The sequence below is a fragment of the Marmota marmota genome, unplaced genomic scaffold, assembly GCF_001458135.2.
Source record: "Marmota marmota marmota unplaced genomic scaffold, marMar, whole genome shotgun sequence".
NCBI classification, from domain to species: domain Eukaryota; kingdom Metazoa; phylum Chordata; class Mammalia; order Rodentia; family Sciuridae; genus Marmota; species Marmota marmota.
Genome location: NW_026000037.1, coordinates 61,196,684 through 61,207,844, shown reverse-complemented (window position 1 = coordinate 61,207,844; position 11,161 = coordinate 61,196,684). Strand labels below are relative to the sequence as shown.

The window sequence follows — 11,161 nt, the reverse complement described above, 5'->3', positions numbered from 1 at the left end:
GGTAGAGAGAGAGGAGGGGAGGGGAGGGGAGAGGTGGGGAGGGGGGAGTGTGGAGAATGGGAAAGGCAGCGGAGCACAACAGACACTAGGATGGCAATTTGTAAATCAATGGATGTGTAACTGATGTGATTCTGCAATCTGTGTATGGGGTGAAGGTGGGAGTTCATAACCCACTTGAATCAAAGTGTCGAATATGATATGTCAAGAAATTTGTAATGTTTTGAACAACCCACAATAAAAAATTAAAAAAAAAAAGGACCTTCATATGAAAGTCATATTTCCACCAGAGATATATGAATAATCTTTGAGAACTTTTAACATCTCTTTAAAAAATAGGGTGCAAGTTTGGGAAGCAAACTGTCTTGTAGAGTTCCATTACTGAAGGTCATCTGATGCTCTATTTGCCTTGACCTGAACTGTGTATCCCAGTCACTAGTGTAGACCTAGCATGTGGGATGCTCTCAATAAACAGCCACTGAGGAAGCAGTAACACATCTTAAATCTAACACCTCTTGAATGCTTACAAACACAATAATCTTGCCAACACAGAGAACGAGAAACTTGAAAAACTTAATCTGACTACACCTATGACCACAAGACTATTGATCAGAAAGGAAACAGTTCATAAAAGAAAACATTTTTCCAATATCTTTAAGTTTTTAATACAGTTTATTTTTTGAAGCTGTTTTAAGTTCACAGTACAATTGAGCAGAATTCTCATTCATTGCTGGTGGCAATGCAAAATGGTACAGACGCTTTGATAGACAGTTTGTCTCTTACAAAATTAAACATATTCTTTTCCATAATCCCACAATTACAACACCCTTTGTTATGTACCCAAATTAGTTGAAAACTTAAGACCACACAAAACTTGTGTACTGATGTTCATAACAACTTTATTAGTAATTGCCAAAACTTGGAAGCAACTAAGATATTCTTGAGCAGGTGAATGGACAATAAACTGTGATATGTCCCAAGAATGGAATAGAATTCATCACTAAAAAGAATGAACTATCGGGCTGGGGATGTGGCTCAAGCGGTATCGCGTTCGCCTGGCATGCGGGCGGCTGGGGTTTGATCCTCAGCACAACATACAAACAAAGATGTTGTGTCCGCCGAAAGCTAAATAAATAAATAAAAACATTTAAAAAAAAGAATGAACTATCAATCCATGAGAAGACACACAGCAACCTTACTAAGTAAAATAACTCAATCTGAAGAGGCTATACTCTGTATAATTCCAATCATATGACATTCTGGACATAGTAAAAAGGGATTGCCAGAGATTAGGAAAGAGAGAGGGATTTATAAACAAAGCACACAGGATTTTTAGGGCACTGAATCTGCTCTGAATACAAAAACAATGCATACATGTAACTTTGCACCTGCCCAAACTCACAGAATGTATAGCACCAAGAGTGAATCCTGATGTAAACTATAGACTTCAGGTGATGATGAAGTGTTGATGTATGTCCATCAGTTGTAACCAGCATGCCATTCTGGTGGGGATCTTGATATTAGGGAAGACTATGCGTGTGTTGGGGCAGAGGATATATGGGAAATCTCTGTACCTTCTGCTCCATTTTGCTGAGAAAAGCATTTATAAGCAGCTCACTTGCTGTGTCTTATGATATAATAATAGCTAACTTGCTGAGTTCTTACCACGTGTCTAGCGCAGTTATACACCTTGTCACATTCAATCCTGGACACAATCCTATGAAGTAGGTACAATCATTACCATCATCTCCATCTTACTGAAGAGGAAATGAGACTTGGAGAGATTGAGTAACTTGCCAAAGGTCACTGTAATAATGGACAGAACCTAGGACGTCGGCATTATGCCATGCTGTCTCAGACCACCAATACAACTGAAGTCAGTGCTTTGTCACAGGGGCTTTGGAACATATGGTTATGACTAATAACTATGATGGGATAAGAAAGACTGTGGACTGAAATTTTGTTATGAAGTTATTTATAAATAAGTTGTAAAGATCACACAGACTGCCACCAAGTGAGAGATGAAGGGAATATCTTTGCATGATTGACTCACTGAGCAACCACTGCCAGTGCATCAGGAAATTGTGTGTGTGTGTGTGTGTGTGTGTTGAAGTATCGTTTGCCAAGCTTTTCCAATTGAAAAAAGAAAAAACAACGATAAGTCTCCTGGTGGCAAAAATTTAAGTAGTTTATAATGATTTAATGCTCTGATTTTTAAAAAGTGTTCTTCATTATGCCTAAAATAAGATAAAATATGACTTCTTCACTTTTTAGTGATTTATAGATTGTACCCCACACTGTGCCCTCACAGGGCATGTACAAAGGGAAGAATGAAATCATTAATAATGTAAAGGACACCCACATCTGGTTGGTCCTCCCAGGTGAATCAAGCCAAAGCCTGATTTAACAGATGGACACTGCACTGTTTCCTGATGGTAAAATCACCAGATGTTTAGAGATTCCAGAAGTACAAAGGCAGAAGGAAATGCGCTAATGATGGGGTTTCTAGCATAGCTTTGAATTATTGGACTTTTTTAACACTGCATTTTCATACACATTGGGTATATGTGCATGAATTGTGCCATTATTTGAATTTTAATTAAAATAGTCTATTGCTCTAGAATACTTTATCCTAAAAATAAGAAACAAGATAAATGTTCTTATATGCCATCACAAAACCATATGAAGCATAATTCAAAGCTTGACATTTTTAGTTGTTTTATTTCCCATTGATTTTCTTCTGCAGAAGCCCCTGAAGTCACTCGGGCCAGGTCTCCCTAACTTTGTGCTGATGATGTGCCAGGTCCTGTCTGGCTCTGTCTCCTTGGTTGTGCAGGGGAGCCTCTGCCTCCTGCTGAAACATTGTGGGGGGATGTCACACACCAGGTTTTCTCCAACTCTTTCCTGGGCTGTATCCATTATTTTTAATATTCTAATCCTAAAGAGAAGTGAGGCCCACTCTCCTTCAAAAATGGAATAACACGGAAGCCATTATGCTGGGGAGCTGGCATTGGGACTGTGGTGCCAGGAGAACCACAAGAAGGAGGTTATTCAATGGTGGGTAGGAGCCTGACAGCTGAAGTTGTAAAGAGAGAAAGACCTAATTTTGAATAGCAAGCCCAGCATTTTTTAACCATGTGAACATACCCTGGGATAACGGACTTCACTCTGTATCTTGGTTCTCGTTTTTCTCCTCTGTACAGTGGGGGTTTAATTGTATATTTCACTGGATTATATTAACAATTAAACAAGTTTAAATTGGGTAGTGGATAGAAACGCAATCTGCACTTGATCTAGAGAAAGTCCTTACATAAGAAGAAACCACAGAGATTGAGAAACCATGCATCATGGCTCCCCATAACACGCTTCCTTTCTGCAAGAAGTCTCCATGTTGATACCTGGGATGTACTAGCTTTAGTTCAGTTGTTCTAAACCTGTCTTGACCACTCCAGTTATCACAGTTAGGGCCCTGGATGTTCCCTGGGTAGAAATCCTTATCTCAGAACTGAGAGCAGGCTAATGGGCCCCCCCAGCACAGCTATCCCAGCATGCTTCATCTTAGAGATATTGGGCAGGTTGGCCTCCGTGGTCCATCTGTATTCAGAAACAAGTTACAGTTTTGTTTTTTTTTTTTAAGTGACTTTCTCCAAGAATCTTTCATGTGTGCTTTTAACAGGGTGAGGTTGCCCCAGGCTTGAGCACTGTGCTATCAACTGATGGAAGACAGAGGCACACCCCCAAAACAGTTAGGCTTGACTTCCCTTCTTTTGGTATTCTCTCTCAAACTGCCTTCTGGGAGACTGTTTAATTAGTGGGCAAACAGTGATTCCCAGAAATTATGGAGTCTTTAGTGTTCACAGGGATATAGTTCCTAAATGTTTTTCCCAGCAGTATATACAACCATTTCCTACTTTTAAATAGTAGGCTAATCTGAATATTAACTACCTGCCAATTTCAACACACCTCTCCTATAAACATTTCCTTCCTGGGCATGGAGGAAGCCCAAATGATGTGGTCCTGTGTAGTTCTTTAACTTTCTTTTTTTTATGATTGGTGCAGAGCATCTGATTATTTCCAGGTGTTTCAGATTTTCTCATGGCCTCCTTGTTATTTTCCCCTCTTTGAGTTCCTTTGGCAATGAATGTGACCATGAGGTCCAAAGCTATAAAGGATGTGTTCACTACTTCCCTCTTATGTCTGTCTCTTTATTTAACCACAAGTTCACTGTCTTTATCCATGTTAATTCCCTGAGGTATTCACACAGCATTTGTGTTGACTGCCTTAATTTTGATCTTCTCTAATCATTCCCTGCCAGATGGTAGTTAAAGTTTAATGGCCCTTGTAAAAATAGTTGCCTTTCTTCTTTCATCAGTCATGTGTGTTTACTTAGCTAACTGCTGGATGTTCAGAACGAACACAAAGTGACCACCAACAAAACAAATTCAACAAACACATTGGTTAATACTTTTCATGGTAGCTAAAGATGTTGCCTGCCATTATTCACCCAATCATTATCCTTACCTTTAATCATCTCTCTGTTTTGCTAGTTCCTTCCTTCCTTCCTTCCTTCCTTCCTTTCTTTCTTTCTTTCTTTCTTTCTTTCATCTCCCTTCTCAGGTTGTCTGAGGCCTACCCATCCTCACTATGCAACCATTAAAGTGTGTGGATATGTCCATCTCCAATAGCTAGATAGATGACTTTGGGCATATCTGTAGAGCTTTCCTTGCCACACCCATAAGATGTGGGAAAGCGTCATTCTTCATGATTCAGATAAAGAAGCAAAGAACTCAGTAGGCCACACAAGAGGCTGGGATAGAAACTTGGCACTCTCAGGGAGCAAAATAAAGAAGCAGATCCATATAACAATGTCATCTCTAAATAAATAGTATGCCCTTTGTGTCTTTAGTGCATCCTGCCATCATTCCTGAGCTAGCTTGTTCAAAAATAGCAATTAAATAAGGATAGTATATGCCATTTACAGATGATGTAACTGAGATGAGTCACAAAACCCGAACTCTTGCCAGGCCACACGCATATCTCTAGAAGTACCCTGTCACTTAGATTTACATTCAATGTATTAAAATATGTAGGGACTATTTAAAAGAAAAATAAAACTAAACAAAAGATTATCAGCATTTTTAAAACAATGCTTCCTTTCTGCAGGATATTTTCATTCTGGGTGACTTTATATATACATACCTCTTAAAGCCTATAAAGTATAGGGCTCTTAGTCAGGGGTCAGCAAGCTACAGCCTGAAGGCCAAATTCAGCTCCCTGTCTGTTTTTGTAAATAAAGTTTTAATGGAGCATAGTCATGCTCATTCTTTTGCATATTGTTTATGGCTGCTTTCACAATACAGTGGCATTTGTTGAATGGTTACAACAAATACTACAGACCTGCAAAGCCAAAAATATTTACAATCTGGCCCTTTACAGCAAAAGTTTGCCAACCTCTGCTCTAGGCCTCTGAATTATTACATCACATGTTATTTCTACTTAAATAATTAATTTTTTATGATTCAGGAATATTTACTAGGTATTGTTGCTGAATGTTGCTTAAAATGATGTTGATTTTAAACAGCATTTCAAATGCAAAAGGATTCTAAAATCATCTACTATGTCTGCCTCAATTATAGTGACCACCATGGACAGTGAAGAAACTATAAATGCTCAAGAACTTTTTGATAATTTGGGAAACAACTTATAGCCAATGCACATTTTAATTTTTTAGTTTAAAATTTTTTATTGTATAATAAACAAGTTATAACTGTATATATTAAAGGGATAAAGCACGATGTTTTGATTTCTGAATACATTGTAGAATAATTAAATCAAGCTAATTAACATATTCATCATTTCAAATATTTATCATCTTTTTTTGTGCTCTGTATTTGACATTACTATTCTATGTGCATATATGATTATATAACCAATGTAATTCTACATCATGTACAACCAGAAGAATGAGAAGTTATACTCCATGTATGTATAACATGTCAAGATGCATTCTACTATCATGTATAACTAATAAAAAAATATATAAAAAAATACCTGGCCAGGGCTGGGATTGTGGCTCAGTGGTAGACTGCTCACCTAGCCTGCATGAGGTGCTGGGTTCGATCCCCATCATCACATAAAAATAAATAAACAAAATAAAGGTATTGTGTCCAACTATAACTAAAAAAAAAAGAAAACTCTTTTCTTAAAAAAATACATGGCCAATGTACAATATGTAAATAGTAGTAATCTACAATGTGGTCGAGAGACATCTTAACTATTAATCAAGGGGGATGTTGATATTTGGCTAGTTTCATAATTGGAGGCAAGAATCATGCTCTATCTGGACTTTAGTTTCTTCTTCTATGAAGTGATGTTATGAATTAAATAATCTTTAGCATCCTCTCCAGCACTAAAATTCTATTGCCTGTATTCTTCCCAGCCAAGGTATAAGTGACCCCCTTTTCTCCCCTTACTCCCCCCAGATTTTTATTTTCTAGGTTCTCATGAATATATAGTTAGTCCCAGTTTTTAAAAGAGACCCTGTAGAAATATTTGAACACTGGGCAATTTTTGACCTGAACCTCACCTCAGAGACATGAAGGAGAAATGATATTCTGCAACAAAAAGTATCAAGTAGTCTCCAGCTGGATAGTCTATCTATGACTATAAAAATGGAAGACTTGTGCCCTTGGGGATGTGAAAAAGGTGTACCTGGACACAAAACAAAGAAATCATCAATTTTCCACAGACTATTTATTTATATATCTATTTATGTATTTATTTATTTATTCATCAATCATAGTATTGAGGATCAATCCTAGGACCTTGAATATGCTAACAGGAGCTCTATCACCAAGCTGCATCTCCAGCCCTTTTTATCTTATTTTGAGACAGTGTTTAGCTATGAGGCTCAGCCCGGCCTTGAACTTGTTATTCTCCTGCCTCTGCTTCCCAAATAGCTGGGATTATAGGCCTGCATCACTACACAAAAGATTTCGAAGGGAGACAAATCACAATTAAGAAATGTAATTGATGAGGGCTGGGGTTGTAACTCAGTAAACATGTGTGAGGCCCTACATTTGATCCCCAGTACAGAAAGAAAAAAAAAGTAACTGATCTTTTTATAGTAAAATAAATGCATCCATGTTGTGGACCAGAATGCAAAAATCAGCATAAAACTTAAAAGTAAAATACAACTTTTCAAAGAAATTTTGCTCACAAGAGATTTGGTTTCTATTCCCAGAACCCTCGTCTTACCTTGTGCATGTGAATGAAGGGCTCTTCACTATTCTTGACCACGAGGAAACTTTAAGGGAAAATTGGAGAGGCATTGCCTTACTGAGAAATGAATTCTAAAATTCTAGGGTGAAAAATATCACTTGTACATTTGAGACAATATACCAAAATTAATGCAGAATTATATTGTATTTCTAACAAGCTTTAAGAAGCTATTCTTCCAATGTGTGTAAGTGAACACTCAGTGGCCCAGATTGATGAACTCCCGGGAGTATACATAACTGTCCTCATGTTCAGTAAATTACGGGGTATAGAATTTAAGCACTATATAGCTGCCAAATTATCTCTACACTCCTTTCCAAGGAAGGGCAGCAGTGGCAGGAGGTGAGACATGGGGTAGGAAATAAACCAGGACATTCTGCCACTAACTCACTGACTGATCTTAGCCAGTCCTGACTTTGGGGCGCGGTGGGTTTTTGTTTGTTTTTTGTTTTTATCTGGGAGTGAGAGTTTGGAACTAGAGGCAGGCCCACATGTGTCAAGTGCAAAATTCTTAGTAAATTGCAAGTACTATGAAAATGTTGCCAGTATTGTCTTCTACTCATTTCCCTATATCTGGCAGTTGTTAAAAAAAAAAAAATCATACCTTTTCCCTTCCCTAAATAGGAGTAAAAGCTACTATTATTTTATACATACTACTAATCTTTTACTTTAGTGAGCAGAATAATAAACACTGCTCATAGGAAGTAAATCACTGCTAATAAGTAACTAACTTTGAACACAGTAAGTGCAAAATAGAGAAGGAAATGTTTGCATGTCCAAAGGAGCTACTGTAATGAGATTCAGCAACAATGATGCTTAAGAAAAGGGATGTTGCTGGGTGCAGTGGTGCACGCCTGTAATCCCAGTGGCTCAGGAGGCTGAGGCAGGAGGATTGCAAGTTCAAAGCCAGCCTCAGCATCTTAGTGAGGCCCTAATCAACTCAGTGAGATACTGTCTCTAAATAAAATACCAAAAAAGGGATGGGGATATGGCTCAGTGGTTGAGTGCCCCTGGGTTCATTCCCAGTACCAAAAAAGAAAAAAAAAAAAAAAGGATGTCCATTTCTCTCTCAGATGATAGCTGCAGGTAGCATCTGTCCCACAGAAACTGAGACGGTTGGAAGAACTTCTTCTCTTTCACATAGCATATCTGGCTTCCAAGGTCTCTTTGGTTTGTGCCATTCCTATCACCAGAAGAACAGATGCCAGGACCAGGAATCTGTAAAGGTAAGTTACTCACATCATTTCCACCTACCTTCCATTGGCAAAGGTTTAGCCACACACCCACAGGATTAATCCTGCAGCAGGGACTTGGAAATGGAACATCTGAACCCAGATAAATATCCTTTATCGTGGAAGAGAAGACTGAATTTGAGTGAGCAGATAAATGTGATCATTGTAATGAAAGGAGGCTGAAGAAACAGGTTAGCTGTTACTCTACATATAAGAGGACATATACATATAACTTTAAAAATATTTCATATTTTATACAAAATATTCAAATATATAAACTCTAATTATAATAAAACAAATTAGTGTTTACTCACTCCAGCTTTAATAAATGTTAGAATTTATATAGACCTCTGATGTACTCTCCTCTCTTAACAGAGAGACCCACTCTCATTAATTTAGTGTGAAGCTTTTGCTTTTGCTTTGTTAAGAATTTGGCTACATTTTTCAATTCAGCAAATAATATAAAGAATAACTTTGTGTTTTCTTCCACTTTATTTAAAGTGGTATTACATCATGTAATGATTAAACTTGCTTTTTTCTTCTGTCCCAAATTTTCCCTCCATAAGAGCAGCTTATGCGGGCTGGGGATGTGGCTCAAGTGGTAGTGCGCTTGCCTGGCATGCGTGCGGCCCAGGTTCGATCCTCAGCACCACATACAAACAAAGATGTTGTGTCCGCCGATAACTAAAAAATAAATATTAAATTCTCTCTCTCTCTCTCTCTCTCTCCCTCTCTCACTCTCTCTTTAAAAAAAAAAAAAAAAGAGCAGCTTATGCTTTCTCTCCAAACTGTGTCTTTTAAACTTATTATGTTGATAATATACTGAGTTTAAGTAACATAAACTCAATTCTTTCATTTACAGTGCTTTATGATATTTATTTGTAGGAATACAGTTTTTTTCTGATTTTTTATTATCACAAATATTGCTGCAATGAGTATTTGGTACCCAGAAGCAAGAATTTTGCTAGAGTTGCATTGTTCAACAAAGTATCCACTAACTACATGTGGCTGCTTAAATTTAAATTAATTAAAATCAACTTGAGCAATTAGTTGATTTAATTAAATTTTTAATTCCTCAGTTACCCTAGCCACACTACAAGTGTCTAGTAGCTACATGTAGCTAGTAGCTAGCACATTGTTGCCATTGCCATCATCAGAGAAATTTCTAGTGGACGATGCTGCTCTAAAGTATATATGCAACAGGGGAATTGCTAAGTTGTAAGATACACATATCTGCAATTTTAATAGATATTACCAAATTGCTTTCCACATCAGCAAGATTCTTAATATATATAATATATAAACAACAGAAAGCTATTATACATCACTTCAACAAGAAACATAGTGTTTAAATGATATTATAGCTTACAGAATCTCAGAAAGGGCTTAAGAATCAACTCAGAAGGTGCACCAGCTGATACCATACTGTGGAATTGATCTAATGAGGATAATGCTGCATGGCTTACCAGCACAAATCCTGCAGCTTCTATTTCTGAAGTGGTATATGCTGAATGCTGCTGCTGTTTCTGGGGATATGGTTATTGCTACCTCCAGAAACTGTTCCCAAGTGCCTTCACTGCTGCCACCTGCACTGCAGGTGCTCGGCTTGTTCCTACTTTTTAATATCATCTTCAGATTCAAAGTTTGGAGTTGGTGCATCTGTTTGGCACACCAGGTTAAACACCTGCATCCCATCTTTACAGAAGGCAAGTGTCTTGAAATTTTTTATTGCAGAGAGCTATGCAAATTTTCAGACTTACTACATATTGCCAGTTTGTCTCCAAAGGGGATATGAAATGTTTAATTCCTATCACAGTGAAGGACAGTTCCCGTTTTTCTACAACATGTGTGTCATCAGGCATTTTTAATGTTTGGCAAAATAATAGTTAAACAAAGATATCTCAATGTGATTTTAATTCGCATACTCTTAAATGACATTAAAGCTGAATATCTTTTAATATATTTCATAATCATTAAAGCTTCTTCTAACAATTGCCTATTCCTATCCTTTTGCCCAATTTTTAAATTGGGTTTCTGGCCTTTTTCTTACTGATATGAAGAACTTTCATATATGTATACACATACACATACATACATACTTGATATTAACTTTTTTGGTTTAAGATATTGACTGTATCACACTTACCTGGCAGGGGTGAAGGTGTTTTTCCCAGTGGCTTATCCATTGCACTCCAGATGTGCTGATCCCTGCAATTTCCTCAAATGTGGGAAACTTGACCGCATAATTTGTGGTAGTAGGGGACTGCATTCAGCTTTCCCCTGGGGGGAAAAAAGACATTGGATATAGCTAGTATATCAAATGTCCCAAGTGGTATATTGTATTTTCACTTTAAAAAGTCTTATTATGGAAATACTCAAGCATATACAAAATAGAACAAATAATTTAATAAACCCCAATGTACCCATCATTCAGCTCATGTCAATCTTCTTTCATCTACTCTACCATTCTGTATCCCACTATATTATGTTATTTAGAGGAAAATTCTCAGTTACCATATCATTTCCTATGTAGATATTTTATTTTATTTTATTATTTTTTATATGTAACATCAAATATAATCAAGATAGGGAACTTAGAAACTTCTATCCCCAGAGGGAATAGTCTAGCCTCCTACAGTTTCATTGAACCAGCT

At 37.2% G+C, this 11,161-nt stretch overlaps 1 pseudogene; it reads left to right on the top strand.

Annotated features, from left to right (window-relative positions):
- Positions 1-10,645: 10,645 nt before the first annotated feature.
- Positions 10,646-10,790, top strand: LOC125619493 (annotated as a pseudogene).
- Positions 10,791-11,161: the final 371 nt, after the last annotated feature.